Source organism: Bombus impatiens, unplaced genomic scaffold (assembly GCF_000188095.3).
Source record: "Bombus impatiens unplaced genomic scaffold, BIMP_2.2 scf_0198, whole genome shotgun sequence".
Classification (NCBI taxonomy): domain Eukaryota; kingdom Metazoa; phylum Arthropoda; class Insecta; order Hymenoptera; family Apidae; genus Bombus; species Bombus impatiens.
Genome location: NT_176617.1, coordinates 144,709 through 167,823, shown reverse-complemented (window position 1 = coordinate 167,823; position 23,115 = coordinate 144,709). Strand labels below are relative to the sequence as shown.

Sequence of the window (23,115 nt, the reverse complement as noted above, 5' to 3'; positions counted from 1 at the left end):
CGAAATTCGCGATCCGATACGTCGTGCAGTCGCTATAGATCTTGAAACTGAACGAGCCACCAGAACCTTTATCCTAAATTTGAAACCCGAAATAGAAATACGCACATCGGTTATAAGACCAAAGAATCTCCAAGAAGCACAAGATACAGCTTTCAAAGCAGAGTTACTTATAGGGGAAATCAAACGCAACAAAAACACAGTAAGAGAAAGAGGAATGAATCAACCAATTGCGAGAGCCAACGCCCAATTTCAAGAAACACCCAATGCAAGAAAAAATATCACGCTCGGCAACACCGCACAACCAAAACCAATAAATCCACCTACGGAAAGAAGAGCGATAATAGAACGACCACTGCCCAAATGTTTCAAATATAACGAAACGGGACATTCAGCCTACGCTTGTACCCAACAGCGAAATTTTCCACTAGCCAGCCAAAGATACTCACCGCCTCCGAGAAATTACCCTATAACGACGGACGAAGAGAGTATGAATCCCGAGGAACAGTTATTTGAACGAGGAATACCAAGGGTCAACGGGACCACAGGATCGCTTACCGTACAGTTCAAAAGCAATGACGGACCAATAACGCACTTAGTCGGTACAGGATCCGACATCAATCTAATCAAAGAAAATCGGGTGACATCGACTGTTTATAGTACGAACGAACCGCAAACATTTTATATGGGACGGAGTAAATACAAAACCAACAAATACGTTCTACTTAGCATATTTGGTAAAAGCCATAAATTTTTCATAGTGCCTAAGAATTTTCCATTAACTGAAGACGCTTTATTAGGTCTGCCATGTCTAAAAAAATACGAATACGTAGTATCAAATGAAACATTGAAATTAGACAATAACAGTCTGCACTTTCAGAAACCCATAGGAATTCAACCAGGAGAAAAGAGAGTTTAAACGATCTACTTGGTAGGACAACCAACGAGAGCATGTTTCTTCAACACTGTTGAGGAAAATCACGAAATTTCCGATTATATTGAAAACAATAAGGATTTAGACCAAATTGCAAAATTCAAAGCCATTTTGAGGACAAATCATCGAACGCGAATTTAAAGAACCTATAGAAAAAATACTAATTCACTATATAGATGTGTCCAAGTTAGAGGCAGACCTTTTACCTTGCACGAACTCGACGAAACACGTGATTACAATGAAACAAGATAAAATTATTAACACCGAATCTTATAGACCCCCAGAATGTCACCAAGTCGAGATCGAGAAGCAAATGAAAGAAATGTTAGACAAAAATATTATCGAAGAATCGGATTCACCTTACAATTCGCCAGTTTGGGTAGTCCCAAAGAAAATAGACGCTTCAGGGAAACAAAAAAGGAGAATAGTTATAGATTTCAGGAAACTTAACGAGCTGACAGACCAAGACGCCTACCCTTTACCTGACATAGAAGGCATACCGAGTCAATTAAGGAATGCGATTCCTTTCCGCGTTAGACTTATCCTCAGGATTCCATCAAATATCCATGGATTTAAATTAAAAAAAAATACACTGCGTTTTCAACACTTCAGGGACACTTTCGTTACAATAGAATGCCATTTGTATTTTACGTCTGCGCTTAGTAAAAACAACCTCAAGATGTAAATCATTCTCAAGACGTAAGAATTTTTATATTTTGCACGATGGAAGGTTGTCGATTTTTGCTAATAGATTTTTCGATCTGAAGCAATGAATCTGTTTTCGTTGCTATTAAGTATTTGAATGCAAATGCACAAATTTTACGTTGGTAGAAAAGAGAAAACAGAACGTACGACCTCTTTGTTTTATTTATTACAGGTTTCTATTAATTTCTACGTGTTTATTTCAACTCTTATAAATTTGTTTATAATTTTGTAACGATCACAGTTTCTCTAGTACTTTTTTAGATTGAATTTATTATTCTATCTAAAGTATATCGATTCAGTAATGAATTGAAAAGACACCTTCCAACGAGTATAGAACCAGGCGTTATGTACATTTAAGCCCTAAAAAGAACGTAACTTGTAAAAGAATTTGAAGAAAACAACAACTTATTGTCCAAATTGTCCCGACCAACCTCAGCTATGTATAGAATGCTTTAAAGTTTAACATTCTAAATAATTTTTTAATAAACCATTTTCGTATAACAATTCAACAGTTTTATTATTACGGAATAACTTTTCAAATACCTACGACGATCCTCCCCAAGTAGTCAAATAAGCGACACCCGAATATGGGTTACGCGGCCCGACCAGAAACTTTGCTGACACCCGAATACGGGTGTCGTGCCAGTCAACGTGTTAAGAATACAGAAAGAGAATAAGAAAACGTACAATGGATTTAGTGTTTATTAAACGAACTCAGTTTGGGCTGAAGTTCAAGTTGAAGCAGAAATATTGAGGACCATATAAGGTAAGTAGAGTTAAGCGTAATGATCGGTATAAAATAGTTCGTGTGAATAATTGCGGAGGACCTTGAGGTGAAGCGATACGCAGTCTTCGAGAACGAAGATGCTTCAGGAAAGTCAAGTTTTTTTTTATTTTTATTTTTATTTACATTTTACAATTTGTCCAGTAGGACATTTGGTAAAATATTATAGCTTAGTGGTATAATAATATAACATGTGGATAGCTACCCCCAGTGAGATACCATCTTCGAATTTGATTGATTTATTTTTTTAGTGAGATGAGTGTTAGTTTATGTCCTTTGTGAGATCTGTTGGGTGTTTCCTTTTTAATCTTCTTTTTATGTTTGATGTGCCGACCGTTTCCGCTGCCAGCCGGTTTGGGTGCGTTGATATTCTTTCTCTGTACCTTCTTGCACATCTGTTAATCTCCTCCTTGACCGTTGGTATTCCCAGGTCTTTCCGAATGTCCTCGTTTCTAACGTACCATGGCGCGTTTACTATTGTTCTGAGTATTTTAGATTGCATTGCTTCTATTTTGGTTATATGGCTCATTGCTGCTGTTCCCCATAGTGGTATTCCGTATGTCCAGATTGGTTTTATGATCATTTTATATATTTTTAGTTTGTTTCCTATACTTGGTTTGGATTTTCGACTTGTTAGCCAGTACATTTGTCTCCTTGCTATCTGTATTTTTGTGTATTATTGATTAATATGCTGTTTCCATTTTAATATGCTGTTTCCATGTGAGTCGTGTATCTAAGTGGAGTCCTAGGTATTTGACTTGCCTTGTTTGTATTATGTGTGTGCCGTTTAGTACAATGTTTGGTGGTTTCTGTTTTCGTAGTGTGAATGTAATGTGTTTGCATTTATCGGGGTTTGCTTTAATTTGTTTTGCTTGTAGCCACTTTTCTATTTTTGTGATATGTTCTTGTAGTAATTTGACTGCTGTTTCTGGGTTAGTGTGCCTGACTAGTATAGCTGTGTCGTCCGCGGGTGTCAGTATTTTGCTATTGGTAGTTGTTGGTATGTTGGCCGTGTGTAGTGTGTATAGTATTGGTCCTAAGACGCTTCCTTGCGAAACCCCTGCCTTGATGTCTTTAGCGACAGATATAGCAAAAGAGTCAATAAGCATCGAAACACCCTAATTACTGGACTACTTGATACCAGACCCGCAGGCTGAAGAGACACTACCCGCTAGACCTAAACGCTAGATTCAATTAGTTATCTAAATTAAGTAATATTTACTTATTTATAATACTTACTTATAAATTATACTTATCTATAATAAGTATTAACTTATTATAAATAATTAGCCATGTCACTACGCCACGCCAGAAAAAATTACTGAAAATTCTCAATGCGAAAATTGATTGTAAATTTTAATAAACAAAAAAAAAAGAAATGTACGTGTTGAGTCGGAATGTGACCGCGCGCTAACAAAAAAACGGAAGACTGTCTTAGATTGGCGTGTGAGAAGAACAAGCGCAAAACGACGTTAATTTCTACATTTATGTCAAGACATGTTCGAACTGAAGTTCGAATGAAAGTTGATCGTTTTTGAAGAAAATAACTGCTGCTATGAGATCCACAATGTTTTAAATTAATGAGATACGGTTCTTTAGCAATATAACTTATAGATATATTCATGGCAATTGTTCTATGATGAATGTTTTGTTTTTAGAAAAGTTGTAAAGCTGTAAAAATTGTAAAATTGTATAACTGTAAAATCGTAAAAATTATAAACAATTGTAAATGCACTGGATAAATAATTTTTGGAAAAAATTAAGAGTGTATTGAACATATTAACAATTCTTTTGTTTTCCTGGAAAAGGACAAACATAGATCAGCGTCGTATTTATTATGACTTCTTCAATTATAAATCATTATTAGATAAGTTTTCTTCAAGGTAAATTGGCAAAAATTCGTCTCAGTAAATATCAATATGATGGACGAGTAAGTAAATAAATAAAAATTGATCCATTAGAATAAAATTGAGAATTTGTGCCGATTTTATCGTGATTTAAAATCTTGTTGAGATTTCTTAAGCCTCGTAGAATTAGGATATTTGAGAGTTGCAAAGTTCAAAAGTTATAGCCATGATTTGTAGAGCACAACTTCACCAATACTTTTACTTCCAGAAACTATGTACATATACATAATCTAACGTTCCTTCGAAACATTCTCGTAGACTTTAAAAGACAGATAAAGACGCGGGGAAGTTGGTGAAGATTTTTCTAAAAAGTTTCGTGAATTTTACATATGCTTTGCATGAAGCTTTCATACAAAGACGTATACACGCATCAATAGAAGTAAATATGGGTATAATTCAGGGATTCAGTTTGCAATCGCAAGTTTCATCAAAGTAGGATAACAGAAGTTCTTATAGGGATATGATGCACCGGTACTATTCAGAAATAGGAAGACATTCGTTGTTCTCTAATTAAAATTAGAAGTTTTCAATATCTACAAACAATTATGTCGATGAATATTTTGATATAACTTTTTATAGTTTTTCAAGTTAAGTATAATGTTAATTAAAATTGGGGGTTTCTAAGATACATAAATGGCGGATGAACATTATAAATAAGAACTTTTAATAGATACTCTTCCAAGTATAATTTCAATTAAAATCTGGAATTTCTAAGATCCAATAATAATTATGTTGATTATATAACTTTTAACAGGTATTCTAGTATAAAATATGGAAATTAGAATAATTTTTAATTAACATCATTTAGAAAATTGGAAGCATAAAAAAGGGAGTATAAAAAAGAAAAAGCAAGTTGTGATTTTTATGAATACAACGCATTTCACTAACAGTAAGAGGAAAATTGAATGAAACATAAAACAATTAATTACATACGTGTATCCTCAGAGTTTGAACTCTGAACTTGAACTTTCAAGATTAGTTCTAGCAGTAATATATTGTATTTTCCAAATTACATTCATTAATGTTCGTTCCAATATTACTAAGAACACTCAACTTTAACTTTTTCAAGGAAAAATAAATGTTCCTGTTTAACTAGAACACGTTCCTAGTTCTACGAACATACAAATTTCCTATTTATGCAAAAATGTATGCAATACAGGTTTCAGTGAATACACTTCATTTTATAACTGTTTTCTTGAAACAGGAAAGGTAATAGTAAAAAAAGTTATTGTTATTTCATATCAAATTGGAAATTTTAATGTCACTCGATCCTTGGAATAATGCTATTAGGTAGATGTCAGGGCTAGAGATACTAAAAAATCATTAGTGTGAAAGTGTTGTCATCGGTCTAGTGACCAGTAAATGTTACTATATTTTATGATTTGTACCCGAAAAATCACGATTAAAGATTACTGTAAATTTCTGATCCGACTTATATAAATTACACATTTTTTGTGACAAATATTGTCTTATAATCATTTGTATTATAATAATATGTAATAGTTTATAAAGATCTCATAAATTTGAATGAACTTTAATAAACTTCGATATTTTTTAAAAATTTCTAAAGATCATCTTGAATATCCCCTAGAAATGGAATATTCTATCTGCACAGAAGATATATACTGACGTTTTATGTATCCAGTCATGCATACGAATGTCAATTTTATTTATTCATTTGAAACTGTTACTTATCAAACAAACACATAAGCTCATAAGCAGAATAAATAGAGGCAAAACACAAAATAGCCACGATTAAACATTCCGATCACTTTTCGTCAAATAGATAGCTAAAGAAATAATTAGTTTCTATCATCACATAAACTGTATCATTACTACGCATTCACAGCAATCCATTTTTCAATATTAAAGTTAAAAAATGATGTATGATTCCTACCTTGGCTTCTCTTGTACTTTTTATTTCGCAGAAAAATTACTGTAGTTTCAAACTCGTAATTTATCTTTATAACACCATATAACCTTATTTCCAGAATTGTTTATCGTCTTCTATTGGTTATTCTACATATACGAGTACAAAGTAAAGTTTTCACTACTCCTCCTAAATTAGTTTCACCCAGGCACATCCTGAATCTTGATATATTTCACTCGATAGAACAAACTGCTTATTAGGAGGAAACTAGAAGTTTTCAGAATTGCCAACTATTAAAGGAAAAACTGAAAGTTCCCCGAATAAAAGCTGACGAAAACGAATTGATAGAGAGATTTTTCTTTTCCCCTAAACAAAGTATTCATTCCAATACTTAGGGAATGACATGAAAATTCTTATTATTATCTTTTAAATTTACATATCTTCATTCACATTCTTGTGGTTTTAAAGATGATATGACGGGGTCTATTTCACTAAGAAGGAAGATTAAACAACCCGGAAATTTGAAAAATTCTCAAACTTTGGGTACAAGTGAAGTATGTCATCCGCAATATAGTTCTAGTTTGTTTTCTTGCCATAATTCGGTTTCAGGGGATGGAATCACCGTTTGAAGAAAATTCAAGATTTTTTTATTTGTGAAATACTCCAAGAACGATGAAAGATACCTAAAAAAGTGTTTCAACAAAAGTTACATCATTCCATTATGTCTACTAAACTCCGTAGGAAAAATTTTCGAAATATCCATGATTTTCGAGTTATTCCTATCATCATTTCTTCAAAGCATCTTTTTTAATATACATAATAAAGTATCTCTAAATATTTCCTTTTCATATTTGTCAATGACTTACGTATTAAATATTTTTTTTAATTAAATACATCAATTACTATCGAATTTGGTGTCCGTTTTAGCAGTTTCTTTCACCACAAACTGGTTTCAGGACGCAATACTTGAATAATTTACATTTACTTTAAGTACATTTACATGATACTTATTAATATTAAATTTAATTGTATTAATGCAACAGTTTTAATTAATAAAATAAATATATAAGCGTTGGCATTCTTGTTTTGTATACTTTTACATATTGAAGAGTTATGTAACTAGCAAACAAAAACAACGATAAAGCAATAGTACCTATACTTATATATTCTTTATTATCCATATACATACAGGATGGTTGGTAACTGGTGGTACAAGCGGAAAGGGGGTGATTCTACGCGAAAAAAAAAGTCGAAAATGTAGAATAAAAATTTTCCTTTTTTTTAATTTTTCCATCGAGACAACGATCTACAGTGAGATCCGTTATAACGAGACGTGATAAAGTGTACGCGTACCGAACGAAAATTCAAAGTCGATTTTCTCGAAAACAAAGCCTCGAACGAAAAATTTTTATTCTATATTTTCGACTTCTTTTTTCGCGTAAAATCACCCTCTTTCCGCTTGTACCACCAGTTACCAACCACCCTATATATTCAAATTAAAAAAGATTTTTTAAAAATATGCTGTTGGGGATAACTCGAAAATCATGGACGTCCAGAAATTTTGTTTACGGAGTTAAGTAGACACAATGAAACGGTGTAGCTTTTGTTGAAACTTTTTTTTAAATAATTTTTACAGTTCTTGACATATTTGACGAAAAAGAAAATATTGTCATATGTTCTTCTGTTATTCCTGTTATTCCTTAGTGCTTCCTTGGCTATTGTTACTGTTTATATTATTGTTTATCATACATTATTATTACTTATTATTGTTTATTGTTATTTACTTATACAGGCAATTCTCCTATGATACGGTTAATTCCTCACGTGTTGTATGAAAAGCGTGTTATAAGAATATCGCTACATTTAATAATATATTGTTATAAGAATATAGTTACACAAGCGCTGTCGCAATTTTTTCACCGTATTATATCGAAACTGTTATAAGAGAGTTAAGTGTATTTACATTATTACTATTTATTATAGTTTAAGGTCCATTTTTTGGTCATATTTATAGAAATAATGAATTTACGTAAGCATCGCCGTCTGGTAATTAACATTACGTATATCAAAATTTTTTACTATTGTGAGAAGCAAAAATGTAAAAATTACTGTGAAATTTTTTGCTGCTGGATCACGTTTTAATATTAATTCTTCTTTTCTAAAAGCTAATTTAACGACTTTTAAGCAAACAGTGTAATTGTTAGAATTTTTAAAATAAACAAATCTTTTTCAAAAATTCTAAAACTTCATTTATCATTTCAACTGAGTGACTTAGTCGCAGAGTGATTTATTATAATGGATGATGCGATAATAAACAATTAATTATATAGAAATAAAAAAATATCAGAATTTCAGGTGTGTATAAGTATCTGTTGAATATTAGTAAAGATAATTAATAAAGTTCTTTTTGTCATTTGGTTATATCCCTCTCTAGTAACAAAAAGAAATATAGTAGAAGATATTATTTTCCTTCGAAAAAACGTTCTTCTTCATAATGATATAAAATAAAATTGAAAATAAGATTAGAAACACTGTCAAATTTTATTTTAATGAGGATACGCGATGGATTTACAGAGCGTAATTTGCAAATTTTATTTTTGCGGGCGCTCCTAAGGTATCGTTTTGCAGAGAGAAATTCAAGAAATAAAATGATACTGCGTATTGTAAAATATTATAAAGAAATTTTTACAGATAAAAAGTAATTATTAGAATATTATTAAACATATGTAAAATATTTTTTAAAATAGTTGTTTATTTTAGAAATAATAAAAGAACAAAATATGTAACTTTATTGAAAAATGGAAAACCAATTAATTTTTCATTGTTCTAGTTTTCCTTATTTATATTAAAATTTATTTATGATGTTCTTTTCAGTCAAGGTCCAACCAAATCTCAATCAAACCATTATAGAATATGTTGTTATGATACTGCATAGTAGTTTTATTAAATAATTACAATTAATATATATTACGGAACTGCATCATTTACTGCTTAGTTGCATTCTTGCAGCAGAAAATAATCAGTTCTTTCAACAAACTTATTTACAAACATTTATTGAACATTTCGCTGTTAATTTCATCTAATAATGTTTTATTTATTTTAATCAGCATTAATACCTTGAAATTTTTATTTCCTCCATAATATTGACATTTCACTTCTAATGTTTTTTAGGTTGATGATATGTATCAGAGCTAATAAATATTAAACCATAAATTTCAAAGAGAGACGAACAGAACTGTGTTGCATTTATCATATTTGTAAACAAATTTCATATATCGTATAAATGTACTTTCTAAAAAATTGTTCGTTTAAATTACGAATCATATCAGATACGTGTTGCCGGAACAATTCTGTGGTTTCAACTAGCTTTAACTAAACAATTATCGTGACAAGCACCGTTGCAGGTACAGTCATGAAATAAATGCATTTCCCTGTAGATCATTTCAACGAATAAGGAAACATAGTTAACGCTTATTGAATATTCCACCAAAGGAAGCACCAGTATCTCTGTGCAAACGTTTACTTTCAACTTCACAGTGACATCCTGAACAAAATTATCAACAAATTGTTAACACCCGTAATAATAGTTCTCACAACGACAACTTATCCTAATAGCATTTTAATTCAGAAGAAACTGAAACAAATTTTTATTATATAATAATATACAATAAACTTTTTATTTTATTTTCCCATAAAGACATATTCACTACAAATCTCAATTATAAACATCAGATAATATTAAACAGATTTAGAATTTGTCACATTAGATCTATACATACACATTTAATTTTTAAATCTTATCTACCAACGTGTGTTTTCAGATTAATAATTCCTTTCTTTAAAAACATTGAATCTTATTTTAAATTCTAGATTAAGGTTAGATTAAATGAAATCGCAGCGATAAATTTCAGAAACTTTCTTCTTTTAGAAAAATATAATATTCTATAACAAGATTTAATTTCCACAGTACTTTCACCTTTTATCAATATCGATAATAGCTACATATCTACATACAGCTGAAATTATTACAAGAAAAAATTCTTCGTCTAATGTTTCACAATATAAAAAGTTCCAAATAACACGTTCAATGTTCTTAATAACAAAACATAACATGTTTTGACATAAAAATTCAGACAAAAGCCTATGTTCTTAATTCTATTACAATTCTTGAATTTCTATGTTTCCATTTTGTTAGAGAACACGTTTGAATTCGCCGCATATAACGAATTGGCACAGAGAGACATTAATTTTCTTTTGTTCCTTCTTTTTAATTCCTTTCTTCTTTTTAAGTTCGCTACCTTCACTTCTCTTCCTTTTCTTTCCGTATCAGTTATGGTGACGTGTGCGCGCGTTTTATAAGAAATTTTTATCCAAACAATGCGTTAAGAATTCTGTATTATCTTTGTATTAAAATTAAGGTGACTTGTGAAATATAGCTACGCCCAACACATTTTGCTTTAGTGAAGAAAAAAGATTCTTAATACTTTAAGAAAATATTTAACACGCAAAGATTGAAACGGAAGATCGTACGCACAGATAGCAATTATTTAATATTTTGCAAAATACAACCGTGTTGTAAATGACACGAAACAACCAAAAGGGCAAAAGAGGTTAAACTACACAGAGTAGAATATTTTTACTTCGATTTAAGTACTTTTAAAGATAGGTTCAGAGAAATAAAGAGAGAAGGAGAAGATAAAAACGCATGAAAATTTCGACAGCGTAAAACATTGGAAAATTCAGCGTTAAGACAATACAACTGGACCGGTACTATTTGCATACATTACGTCCATACTGTCTAAACTCAATATACGAATGAGACTGATCATATTCCCAAAATGCAGTGTCTCGACATTATGTGCACATTAATGCATATATTTGCATAATTTTAATTTCAATGCAACGCTTTGCTTCCATGGATATAGATAAAATCGCGCATGTTCAGTAATAGAGTGCAATATCTTTAGTAATAGTAACCTACATGCATACATATATTTGTATATAAGACATAGAAACTGGATGCACATACCGAAAATTATGGAAGAGTTAAAATAAATTCAATAAAATAATTCATTTTAATTAATTACGCGATATGATGCGACTCCTTCGACACGATATACGACTGAACGTTGTAAATGGTTAACGATACACTCGTCCGCGAACGCGTGTCGATGCAGCTTGGAATTAAAAGATGAACGAAACTGTTCACTGATCGTTCACCGACTAAGCCGATACTTCACGATACTCCACGAATGCTTGGAGATACAGTTTACAGTTGAAAATCTCACACAGAATTGTCAACTGATCGTTACGACTGATGGAACGATTCTGCTTTTACGAGCGCTTGGATGCTTGTTGATGAGTCACGAAATGAATATGGGATTGCTCTTTCCACGTCTGGTGAAGAAGGTGTTGATGATTTGAAGTTACGGACGAGATTGTACTAATCGTTTCTAACGATGCGGCTGACTCTCTGAATGAAGTTCACGACTAAACAATTTGAGCGAGACTACCGATGCCATTGTCACGTAAAATAACAAAATAAAAAAGGAATTTGAGGTGAAAAATAAAAAAAGAAAACTTTATTTTTTTTCTAGCATCAATACACTTTACAATCTACTTCCGAACTCTAGGCCTGACTTTCTAAGACTGACTCTTATGATTTTACTTTCGATCGGATCCGATTACTTTCTTTTGTCATCCCTCAACATCCCCACCGTCCATGCATTTGCTAGGCGTCCGCGATCGTTGCCACGTGCTCTTTCTTCTAGAACCTTCGATGGAAGGACCATTGGGATGTTGATGGTTCATTAGGCACTTCAGCGATATACATTGTCGCCGAGTGCCGCCACATCTTTATCTCTATCGTCAGTCCGTCGGATTTGAAGTATGCCGGTCGTGACACCATGTTGGATTAGACCGTGCGTTTAGCAAGACACGAAACTTAGGTCCTGAAATATGCACATTGATTGGTTTTTAACGTATGAAAATGATCAATCAGCGTATTCGCTCGCAAGATCATGTCACTCACTGCTCTTCCGTACGTTCCAAATGTGGAGGATCCTTAGCAGGAAACGCGTGAGAAATAGCTGGAGGAGCGTGAGGCTTTGATGTAACTAGGTAAGAGTTGCGGTACTTCAACTGGTCAGAGCGCGATCGATCGGGCTGTTACAATCAGCCAAATTACTATTTGAAAAAACTTGCGTTTAAGACGTATTCGGTTATCGAAACTACGACGGGCATAGACAATAAAAATACAAAGGCTTCAGAGGCTAATCACGACCGAGGTAGGTACTAAACTGGCCAAAATAACGGATTTCAAATTTTATTGTGCTTTTATAATTACCGAAAATATGAAAGTGATTTTGATAAAATAAATGTTGTCTTTTATTCAGACAAAAATATAATTGTACATTCAATCCTCTTATGATACTACTGGTTCTCTGAAAACACGATTTCGATATAACACGGTGGAAAAATTGCGACACGGTTCTGACATAACACGGTGCAAAAATTGCGACACGCTTTTGACATAACACGGTGCAAAAATTTCGACACGGTTTTGACATAATACAGTGGAAATTTTTCGACACGGTTCCATATAACACGGATTAATAAACTCGAACAACGTTTTAGTTTCGCTTAACACGATTTCGATACAACGCTGAATGTATTAACCCCCTTTTCTTAGAAGAGTTAACTATATATGCTTATTTTCACCATTTATTTGGAGATTAAGGAATATTTAGGTATGCGTTATAAATCGATAATTCTAGCGTTAAAAATATTTTATTGATGATATTACATAAATAGATTGCCAGTTTAATAATTACGATGAAAAGGAGGACTCGAATCCAATTTTGCTGAATTTCTGATATCGAGATTCTCTCTAAATATAATATGAATGTTTTCCTAAATATACGAATCTTTATTGATATAATTTAGTTTAATATATTTTTATTGTCATTATAATTGTGAGTTTATGTTATATGTATAAATATATCACACAAGTGTAATAGTGAATACATTATGAGCCAATTTAACAATTTGCAACAAAACGCATCTACGCATACATTCGATCACATGGAGAACGTTTCAAATATTAACTCTGAATTCAGTTAATACTTAGTTACCTACGTATGTTTACAAAAATTTTCTTGTGTACGTAAAAACTGCATCCAAATTTTTAATTTATTTCAACCTATTTGATACATGCTGTATATAAAATCTGCATATCTTAATTAGTATAGTTACCTGATGGATACCGTGCAATTTTTCGTAGAACAATGATAATATCGTTGCCCTCAGAACATTCGCCATAACATTCCCGTTTAATTTTCAATTTAAATATTAAAACGTACCGTGCAATAAAACGACCAAGGCAATATTAAACATATTCATCGGACGAGTTGCTTTCATCTGTTCTCCTGCCGGAATAAACTGAACGTTTATTATGATCTAATACAACTGCAAATATACAGACTATGACACAGATGGTACCCTAAATATTGATTGATAATGTAAATTTTAATGATGTATACATAATTATTCAGAATAATAAAAAGAATTGGAGATATTTTTATTGGAAAATACAGTATTATGATCCCAATTTTTTGGAAAAAGTTATTTAAATAATAATATAAAAATAAACACTGAAACATTTGATAATTTGTAGCTGTTATTCGTTAAATTTTCTTTAACATTATCTCCTTCATTTAACCCATTTTTAACATATTTCAGTCTCACTCGACCTATTAGGAAACCAAATAATAATTTATCGCAATGTTATAAATAGTTATAGCAACAATGTTAAAAAACCGAATTTGATATGCATATTAATGTAAAAAATTGCAGATGGAATATATGCATTGACATAATATCGGTCCTCAATAAGTTAATTTCAAATTATTCAATCTCAGTCTACTTAAATTAAATTTATTTATTTTTCTCAAATTGTATTTCATTTCGTTTAATTTTGATATTTGCCTGGTTTAATCTGTGTGAAAAGCCATTTACTATTCCACAAAAATGAAAACACCGTTTTATTTCTTGAAACTCTATAACTGAAACGGAATTTGTGTTTATTAAAAAAATTTCACTTTTTGCTCAGTATTTAATGACAAGTTACTTTGTAGCATCGTTAAATTTGCAGAGGTATTCCAGTTATTGGGCTTAAATATCTTTTTTATTATGCGATGAAATTAAGAAACGGCTATTAAAAACAAAAATACCGTTTACATTCAAATTACTCTACGTACATCTGGTGTGTACATATACTCATATATTTCATTTCCAATATAAAGATATTTACGTTTAGATATTTACGTTTCCAGTCTAGTTTTTCTCTGTCAAATTTCATGGAGAACATCCGAAACCCGTGAGAAAACAAAACGAATTACAAAAGTTGAAGATATAGAAACAACTATAAGTGTAGTAAATGTTATTGAAACATTAAATACACACTCCATTTAGTTTTTATTCACAGTGTTGCGGAAATTCTCTAATCCAAATCTGAAAAATCATAGATTTCCTCTATGATTTGTAATTCTGTAGATTTTAGGAACTGTTTTAAGATTCTTATCTGCATTGGTTTCCATACATATATAATCATTATTCAAAAATTATTTGACGACAAATTTTTTTTTTAATTTCAAAAAGATGTAATTTTATAGTCTTTCGAAAAATTTATAGAAAGTTTGATACGTTCTTCCGAGATATTCAAATATATGTTCAACAATTTAATATAATTGTAATTATTACATTTTACATGCATTATATAATGAATATCATGAAAGCGAGAAATTATGAATGTGAAAATTGAGATATAATTAAAACAATGTAACATAATTATAGCATAAAACATAGCAAATAGCTGTCGAAGAATTTCATAAATTTGCTGAAGGTATGCCAAAAATTTGCGATGGAATAAATTTGGAAAAATGTTACCTTGATAAAGATTGAATACACTAGATTTGCTTCGAAAATTTTTCATTTTTTTTCGTTACTAAACAAATTAAAGTATTCTTTAAGATTTATTGCTCAGATATGTATAATGTATTCCAGATATATATAAAGCTAATTAAAACAATTTTTATTATTGTAACGTGACGTAAATAAGAACATTTGTAGAATGCAGTATCTTGAAATTATTAAAAATAAGTATTCATAAAAAAAATCATTTTTAAGACAAGAAATTAAAAGCTAAAAGACCTCCCGTCTTTTTAACAAATTATTTATATATATTGCATATGTTTTCGATACTCAGGTAATATTCTTCCATGAAATATACAGGGTGGTTGGTAACTGGTGGTACAAGCGGAAAGGGCGCGATTCTACGCGAAAAAAGAAGTCGGAAATATAGAATAAAAAATCTACAGTGAAATCCGTTATAACGAGACGTGATAAAGTGCACGCGTACCGAGCAAAAATTCAAAGTCGATTTTCTCGAAAACAAAGCCTCAAACGAAAAATTTTTATTCTATATTTTCGACTTCTTTTTTCGCGTGAAATCATCCCCTTTCCGCTTGTACTACCAGTTACCAACCACCCTGTATATGATATAAAATAAAATTATAATATCCAATAGAGTAGTATGAATGAAAAATAGAAGAAAAAGAAAGATAATTAGAAGAACATCCGCCAATTTTTTGATATCTAATGGATAACTACATTGTTCTCTGGCAACGTTATAAATTAATTAATTTCAGAGAGCTCGACGTTTCCTTTCTTTACGTCATTTATTTCCCTATACATTGGAACGATTTTATGCTTTCCAGATTCAATTATAGAATGCGTAAGTTTGAAGATGAACTGTATATAAGTATATTAATTTCTTTTTAATGAATATTTCGGCTAGGAAGTTTAACCCTTAATCCGTAAATCTTTAATTTTGAATTCTAAAATTCTTAATCGTTAACCCTTGGTCTTTAAACTCTTACCCCTACGAATGTCAAGATCTATGTGTTAAACAAAAGTCTTTCTCTTAGCTTATAAACACATACGATACAGAGTGAATTAGCTAACTGTGAAATAATCTGGATATAAACGTATACAGAATGAAATAGCTAAAATACTTGTATCTTCATTGCTTGTAGAAATTTGTTTCGAAAAAACAGATATTTGAATTCAGTTTACGAATATAATTCGCCGCTTTAAATACTCTGTTGATGTTCACGTATGACATAAAAAGTAATTAATACCGTAAGTGTAAAATATGTTGTTGGAATAGCTTTAATCCTTTGCGATTCCACAAATTTCTATAGAATGGACCAACACATTTTTACAGGATTTTTTTAAAAGCATGAGTTAGATATTGAAAAGGAAAAGATATAAATATTCTTTAGAAAGGTTAAAAATTTAGAATGTCTTCTTGCACTTTTAAAATAATAAAACTTGTATTTTTTCACATTATTAACATCACTGTACTGTCGCGCCGCCATGGTAATACAAAAGATTAATATTGCTTACTCAACAATAGTCTCCGATTTTATCATGTATTATTCAATTTTTTACATACAAATAGCTGCACGTGCTCTTAATTTAAGTAAAATAAATTTTTTACATTTCTAAGATTATTATTACTCTTCTATGATTATACTACATTCTAAATTAAACCTTTATTTCTAATTAATTGTCTACGAATTTTTGTACATTTATGCGAGACTTAAATATACAAAAATGCACAGAATTCACATAATACACAAAAACATGTAAAATATCTGAAGTAAACTACTTGTTATAATATCTTGTCGCTGAAACAGATTTCTGCTTAAATTCTTTAATTTTTTTAATCGTATCAAGAAATATACGAATTTGCATAAATATCTACTATTTAAGTGAAATAATCTAATAATTAATTTATTACAAAGCTGGAAAAATCGACGATTATTAATACCCGTCACGTAACGCAATGTATAATAGATTATACAAAAGAACCGCGGCGGATATCAAAACATCAAGACAGTTTAACAGTTCTAACAGCTGTAAAAGAGGGAAACTAGATACCGAACTTCCAACCGACAACATTTCTCAAACTACGGTTTATGTGTGTAGTTAAACCCTAGTTCCTACGTACTGAAGGCAGTCGTAACTTCATTGCTTGTGTTGAAATTGTCAACTTACTCACTCTCGATACTATCAACCACAATGCAAACAATTTCCGTATTATTCTTCCATAATTTTGAAATAAAGTGTCCTCTTGATCTAGAGAAATGAACATTTCTGCGATTTCTAACTTTACCATTTCTCCACTCGATTTACAGCGACTCTTATTGATACCCAAACACTATGATGTTCGTGAAATTATTCTTGTATATACAGTCAATGTAGAAAGTATTTGTACAGTAATTAAGTTCAACAAAAATATTGTAGAACATCATTTGTTAACAAAATTTTAACAAGTAAAAAATATGTACATCTTCTTGTAAGTCTGCGGAATAATTTTCATACAAGAAAGATAGGATATCTACATTTTTTGTGAAAAAATTAACAAATGTTTAACACGTTGACTGCCACGCGTGTTTTCAAAGAAATGTCCGTCAGGCCACGCGTGCAGCAGTACTAAGCGTTCTCTGCTAGGTGCTCCCATCGATATTTTAGTAATGCGAGTCGCTCAAGCGGTGGTCTCAAGAATGATCTTTCGTTTCGTTTGTTCGTAACGTTAAAACCACTAGCTGTTGTTGAATATAACGAAGGAAAGTGTGCTATAGATTATTCCGACCAAATGGTTTCTTATGCCACCACAATTAGAAAAGGAATCAAATGGTACAGAAAACTTGGCATTCGATTCTTTCTGGCAATTTCTGTTGTAAACGCTTCGACGGTTTACAAAATTGCAACAAGAAAAAATATAAATATTAGAATATTTAGACAATTATTAGTTGCAAAATTATTAGGGTTGTCTGAAAATACAAGAAATCCTTGTCTTCGACGAAGTAGGCATAATATCGTCGTTCGGAAAAACGATTCCGGAAGAAGCATTAGACGCGTATGCAAACTATGTTATGCAAATAAAAGACGTGAAATGGACCGAACAAAGGCACAAAAGAATTTGAAGAAAACAACAACTTATTGTCCAAATTGTCCCGACCAACCTCAGTTATGTATAGAATGCTTTAAAGTTTTACATCTAAATAATTTTTTAATAAACCATTTTCGTATTACTTTTATAACAATTCAATGGTTTTATTTGTTATGGAATATCTTTTCAAATACCTACGACGATCCTTCGCAAGTAGTTAAATAAGCGACACCCGAATATGGGTTACGTGGCTCGACCAGAAACTTTGCTGACACTCGAATACGGCAGTCAACGTGTTAAAAAAATGGCAAAAATATATGCCTAATCAGTATCCATACAGTTACAGTTTAATGGAAAATACTAATAACATTTATCTAATATCTAAGAGACTTAATTATTAGGTTTTATGACTTGAAGCCGTCGTGAGATTGAATTTATCAAATTGATGAGGGCTCTACCTGAAATATTTTTCTTGTGGAGGAGTGTTTCAAGTGTTTGCGGACATTATACAAGATCAACGCACGCGTATTAGTAACGTTATGCTTTGGATTGTTACTTTGCATCAGGTTACAATTGTTCCAAATTCATCTTTTCCTTATTTTTTAAAATATTTGTGCGCATTTTATTCTATGAAGTGACAACTGTACGAATACTTATTACGCATATAATTTTACCATTTGCTGGACATTTATTAATGTTTTTACAATGGGAATGAGTATCGCATTCTTTTCTTTTGCAAATTATTTTGGAGACCTGTAAGAATATGTATACATTTTATATTTATTAGAATTTTATCGCTAAACGATGTTCTACAATAATATTATTATGGTCATGTACTGTACGAATACTTCTTACACTGACTGTATGTGCCATAGTCCTAAATTTGTAGTACAAGTGAAATCAAGGAAATTCTATAGCTCAAAATAACAAAATTAGACAAACTCATGTATACTTGGTAAATTTCTAAACTCAATCTTCTCGAAAACGAAGGCTCTAACATTTTGCTAACACATTTTAATAAAGCCTGAAACAAATTTGAAAATATGTATAAAAATTACGAGATATTTAATACGAGTATACGTATACCTCGCAAAAATGATACAAATATTTATACAATCGATTATTCATTATATTAATAAACTTTATTCGGTGGAATCATATTCAACATTTATTATACGTTTAAAGCAATTATTCATATTATATATTAAATTTTCATTTTATAATAAAGTTAAAAAAAGACAAATTTTGCATATTTTTGTGTAGCATTTCAATGCTCTTTGTATTACTTAATATTCCAGTTTCGTCCTATCTGTTTCCAGCCTTATCAGATAGTTTCGATATCAGTCAGATACGGTCCTGGTGATTTGTACGATTTCAGTTTCTGCAGGATTTTCTTCGCCTACCTCCACTTGATTTCTGCATCCAAAATCGAGTATCTACTATAAAATCTGTCGCGCCTATTATTCTAGGTGGGTACATTGATTTATAGAATTCTCCGACTTGCTCCTTATTTATCACTGATTTCGTTCTTCTTGGTCCTAGGAATTTTTTTACTTCTTTCAGAATTCGTGACTGCTTTTTGCATTAGCTAGTATCTTTGAGGATTCTTCCATTGCCTTTTACTATTTTTTTGTTGCTCTCTCCTTATTTTTAGATCCAATTTCTACTTACTTTCCTAACTGAATTCTTCAGCGTTTTGCATTCTTCTGTGAACTACAGTTTTCCTCTATAATGACATTTTCTGTCTGCTTGTATCTCATCGATCAAACCCAACTCTTTTCCTGTATCTTCTATTGCTTTGATTAAGATGCGTAGCATTTCATTTACACCTTCGTTCCAAGTCGTGTTTATACATATTTTATAATATTTCTGTGTAATTTCCTTTACCTTCCTTGTTCTTGAAATTTCTTAATCTTAAATCGTTTATTCTGATTATTTTCCATCTTTCTGTTTCATTTCTTTCTTCTTTATCGATTATCATTACCTTTATATTTATGAACAGTTGATCCGATGTGCCTATATCCATTACTTCCAGATAAATAATCATCCACATTTTGTAAATCTATTAGATTCGCGTCTGTTGACTCTATGCGGGTACAATATCCATCCGTGTTCGATTTATTTCTTCCATTTAGGCAAATAAATCCGCATCCGTCTAAACTTCACATTCTTACTTACTGTTTCGTCGATTGTGACTTTTTCCCAGAAAATTTATGCCTTTCGTCATCATTGCTCTATGTAAATTTTCCTGTTGTCTAATACGTTTTCATTTTCCATGCTTTTTAATTTAGTGTGTTAACTTCCCAGTTCTATTCTAGATATTTATATCTTTACCTCGAATAGTTTTTATTCTGTGCGTAGTTACAATTGTACAGGATGCGAGGAAATTATATGTCGCGACCATTATAGTGTTGCTCTACACCATTGGTTTGAAGAAGATTTATAAAAAAAGCGCCCCAAAATTAACCAATAAATCTACGTAGTATTATAGTATTACTTCATCGTTTATTACTGTGCTTATTTGCTGTATTTATGTAGGAATGTTATATTATAAGTAAATAGAAAACAGTATGATAAATACAATATCGTAGCACTCACACGAAATCGAATATAATACCGCGTTTCGCGTATTCGTTTCTCACTAATTCTACGTCACAACAACACAACGAACTTCACACGACCACGATAAATTCAACTCTGACAGCATTTTCCATGCTCATTTTTTCCCTCAACATACCTTGGTAACGCTCACAACACTGCTTGACAACATTAACATATCTTGACAACGTTTATAAACAATTACCCCTCACGCCACGTCCTTCCCTGACGTCACACTATCCCACATTTATTTTTAGTTCATTTTAGTGGAGTATTAACCATTTGATTTGAATATTTTATATATTTACCTTTATGTCTTATAGAATCTAAATCTCTCTCACAACAACACAACGAACTTTACACGACCACGATAAATTCAACTCTGACAGCATTTTCCATGCTCATTTTTTCCCTCAACATACCTTGGTAACGCTCACAACACTGCTTGACAACATTAACATATCTTGACAACGTTTATAAACAATTACCCCTCACGCCACGTCCTTCCCTGACGTCACACTATCCCACATTTATTTTTAGTTCATTTTAGTGGAGTATTAACCATTTGATTTGAATATTTTATATATTTACCTTTATGTCTTATAGAATCTAAATCTCTCTCATTTTCCATAAATACGTAAATATTCGCGGTTTAATTACTACTGTCCCCTTTCTGACATTTCAATTATGCAACAAAATATTAAATTAATATATTAATTCATTATTCACGATCATGATTGCAGAATAGCTTTTCAAATTCAGAATTCACACGCTATTTCTAAATTAAATTGTATCTACAAAATTCTTACGAGATTATCTAAAATATATTTTTCTTTAATTCATACGTTTATTCTGTTTATATTCTACAATTATTATGTTATCATAGTATTATTATTCCACCCAGACTTGAGAATCATTTAAATAAAATAAAGGTATCTCCCGTGTAACACGGTGCTCTTACAACACGAATATGCACTCAGATAATACACAGTTCAAGAATTGGGCAAATTCCTGTGTTTGCACCAAACGGTGCGCAATGAGATTTTTTAAATACGAACACAGTTATTTGATATTTTTCATTCGAGCAAACGTGTGTGTAGAAATATTAAAATTTGTAATTTATGTAGGAATGTTATATTATAAGTTAATAGAAAACAGTATGACAAATACAATATCGTAGCACTCACACGAAATCGAATATGATACCGCGTTTCGCGTATTCGTTTCTCACTAATTCTACGTCACAACAACACAACGAACTTTACACGACCACGATAAATTCAACTCTGACAGCATTTTCCATGCTCATTTTTTCCCTCAACATACCTTGGTAACGCTCACAACACTCCTTGACAACATTAACATATCTTGACAACGTTTATAAACAATTACCCCTCACTCCACGTCCTTCCCTGACGTCACACCATCCCACATTTATTTATTATTTATTTATACTTAGTCCATACCTTTCAGCTTTGGACGACTTTCGATTTACATCTCTTACATAATTCCATTACGTCATTTATATATCTCTTACACTAGCTCTTCTATAACTATATACAACTGCTTATACTTATCTAGCTTATTTGCTGTATTAGTCTGTTATATTGTCTTTTATACTTTTTTTCTTTTATAACTCTTATAATCGTGTGTCCTATCCAATATAATCCTCCACTATCCAAATTTATCGCGTTGTACTTCAGACATCATTTTCAATAGAAAAACACTGTAGTATTTTGTATGTGGCCACTATGGAATGTTTGGTTATTCGTGATACAATGGGGGAAAAGAGAGAAGCAATTTCTCTCGAAAAAACAGGTCGAAAAGGTAGAACAAATTTTTTTCTCTACGAATCTCTATTTTCGAAAAAATTAAAAATACGAGAATATTGTTCAAGATAGAAAGGCTATTCACAGACTTTAATGAACTTTACCGGATATATTTATCATGGTAGCAGCTAACCAATAAAGACAGTATTTAAACATCGTTATTTTCTAAAAATGTTAAAAAAATTATGGTAATTAAAAAATTTCGGGCTCGAATTTTTTGTAAGAAATTGATGATATTTTGACGACTGGATTAACAACGACGAATAAATCTTTTCTCATGAGCTTCTACTTTTGAAAAATCGAATTCATGAAACATTGTTGATAAAAAATACATCAAATTTAACAAACTTTGTTGGCGCTATTGTTCGTAGCTGGTGATGTATAAAAATGATAAAAAGTGTTGTGGGATTTGTAGAAATTAAAAAATTATGAATTGATAAGTTCAATAAATATTTTATGAGCATTTTATATC

At 31.2% G+C, this 23,115-nt stretch overlaps 1 long non-coding RNA gene across 1 annotated transcript; it reads left to right on the top strand.

The window, feature by feature from the left end:
- Positions 1–2,148: 2,148 nt before the first annotated feature.
- Positions 2,149–23,115, top strand: LOC117151405. The gene is made up of 4 exons (XR_004461302.1): positions 2,149–2,275; positions 8,553–8,556; positions 17,598–17,607; positions 23,105–23,115. It is a non-coding gene; the product is annotated as an uncharacterized LOC117151405 (long non-coding RNA).